The sequence below is a fragment of the Pelophylax lessonae genome (genome assembly GCF_965119305.1).
Source record: "Pelophylax lessonae genome assembly, chromosome: 8".
NCBI lineage: Eukaryota > Metazoa > Chordata > Amphibia > Anura > Ranidae > Pelophylax > Pelophylax lessonae.
Window position 1 is genome coordinate 223827289 of NC_138775.1, and position 2989 is coordinate 223830277.

Genomic DNA, 2989 nt, shown 5'->3' on the forward strand with positions numbered 1-2989 from the left:
CAAACAAGTAGTTAACGCTGGTGGAAGCTAAGTATTAGTATTCTAACAGTCTGACAAGCGGAGCAGCACGGATTCTGTAAGAACAATGCAGGGCTTTCCAGAAAGGTCCATAGTGGGAAGGAGCAGAATAAGCAATGTGGAATTAATTAAAGCTCCAGCTTTCCTCCACAATCTGATAGAGATCGCTGATAGTGTGGCAGCTCTTTTTATTACACAGATAAAGCCAGCAACTATATGGATGCATTTGGCATGGTAAGACTGACTGAATGACGGGAGCTATTATCAGATTTGGAAGTCAGCTGGAGCAAAAAATGAAGCTGCTACCCATAAAAGCATTCCTTTTTAAATTTTTTTTAACATTGTTAAAAAAAAATCCAAGTTTTGTAAAAAAAAAAAAAAAAAAAGAGCAAAGATAAGCAGGGATGTTGGCCATGGCAACCGGTCAGGTTCCTTGTTTACCGAATGTTATGTACATCCTGAATAGCAGTATTATATTTCCTTAGTCCTATTCTTCATGAATCACTTTTGTCACCTTTGTATGATAAGGAAGAAAATATGCTGGCAGCACAGCACAATAAACCACCTGTATTACCGATTGTTCAGTTAGTTTTACAAAAAAGTGCTGAGCTAGGCTGGCAACAAGTTTTCTTCTGCCTGCTGTGGCATCATCCACCGGTTTCTTCATGTACTCCACACTCCGGGAATCCAGTTTGGTGAGCAATGAAGACAAACACACAACGGTGATTAGCTGACTCCATATCTGCATGTTTCCTGTATGACGAGCTCAACTATCGTCAATAAAGGCGGTTTATGGCAGCATATTTCCTTCTGCCTGCTGTGACAACATCCACTCATTGCTTCATGAACTCCACTTTTGGTGTGCAATGGAGAGATAGACATGACCACTATATGCAAAAACTGTTTTGTATTGCCTATAGCAACCAGATCTATTCTTATTATATTTTTTTATTTAATTATTATTAAATTGCACTGAAGACATGGCTAGAAGACTATGATGCTTGCTATAGCCAACACACACACACACGCGTTTCCTCTTGTAGACCAGTGTTTCTCATTAAAGCGGTTGTATACTTAAAAAAAAAAAAAAACCCTGCAGGACAAAGGCATAATGAGCTAGTGTGCATCGCATACTAGCTCATTATGAAACACTTACCTTAGAACGAAGCCCCGACACGGACCCCCAGGCACCGCTGTGGGAGCTGACATGATCCCTCGGCGTCTCTTCCGGGTTCGGCGGCTCCGGCGCTGTGAGTGGCCAGAGCCGCGATGACGTCACTTTCCGGCACTTTTCGCCAAGGAAACTCTGAAGGTCCCCCCGGACCTTAAGAGCGCATGCGGTGCAAATATCTCCTAAACCGTGCAGGTTTAGGAGATACAGTGGGTACGGAAAGTATTCAGACCCCCTTAAATTTTTCACTCTTTGTTATATTGCAGCCATTTGCTAAAATCCTTTAAGTTCATTCTTCTTCCTCGTGAACGTACACATAGCACCCCATACTGACAGAAAAACACAGAATTGTTGACATTGTTGCAGATTTATTAAAAAAGAAAAACTGAAATATCACATGGTCCTAAGTATTCAGACCCTTTGCTCAGTATTTAGTAGAAGCCCCCTTTTGATCTAATACAGCCAGGAGTCTTTTTGGGAAAGGTGCAACAATTCTTTCACACCTGGATTTGGGGATCCTCTGCCATTCCTCCTTGCAGATCCTCTCCAGTTCTGTCAGGTTGGATGGTAAACATTGGTGGACAGCCATTTTTAGGTCTCTCCAGAGATGCTCAATCGGGTTTAAGTCAGGGCTCTGGCTGGGCCATTCAAGAACAGTCACGGAGTTGTTGTGAAGCCACTCCTTCGTTATTTTAGCTGTGTGCTTAGGGTCATTGTCTTGTTGGAAGGTAAACCTTCGGCCCAGTCTGAGGTCCAGAGCACTCTGGAGAAGGTTTTTGTCCAGGATATCCCTGTACTTGGCCGCATTCATCTTTCCCTCGATTGCAACCAGTCGTCTTGTCCCTGCAGCTGAAAAACACCCCCACAGCATGATGCTGCCACCACCATGCTTCACTGTTGGGACTGTATTGGACAGGTGATGAGCAGTGCCTGGTTTTCTCCACACATAACGCTTAGAATTAAGGCCAAAAAGTTCTATTTTGGTCTCATCAGACCAGAGAATCTTATTTCTCACCATCTTGGAGTCCTTCAGGTGTTTTTTAGCAAACTCAATGCGGGCTTTCATGTGTCTTACACTGAGGAGAGGCTTCCTTAGGGCCAGTCTGCCATAAAGCCCCGACTGGTGGAGGGCTGCAGTGATGGTGGACTTTCTACAATTTTCTCCCATCTCCTGACTGCATCTCTGGAGCTCAGCCACAGTGATCTTTGGGTTCTTCTTTACCTCTCTCACCAAGGCTCTTCTCCCCCGATAGCTCAGTTTGGCCGGACGGCCAGCTCTAGGAAGGGTTCTGGTCGTCCCAAACATCTTCCATTTGAGGATTATGGAGGCCACTGTGCTCTTAGGAACCTTAAGTGCAGCAGAAATCTTTTTGTAACCTTGGCCAGATCTGTGCCTTGCCACAATTCTGTCTCTGAGCTCTTCAGGCAGTTCCTTTGACCTCATGATTCTCATTTGCTCTGACATGCATTGTGATCTGGAAGGTCTTATATAGACAGGTGTGTGGCTTTCCTAATCAAGTCCAATCAGTATAATCAAACAAAGCTGGACTCAAATGAAGGTGTAGAACCATCTCAAGGATGATCAGAAGAAATGGAAAGCACCTGAGTTAAATATATGAGTGTCACAGCAAAGGGTCTGAATACTTAGGACCATGTGATATTTCAGTTTTTCTTTTTTAATAAATCTGCAACAATGTCAACAATTCTGTGTTTTTCTGTCAGTATGGGGTGCTATGTGTACATTCATGAGGAAGAAGAATGAACTTAAATGATTTTAGCAAATGGCTGCAATATAACAAA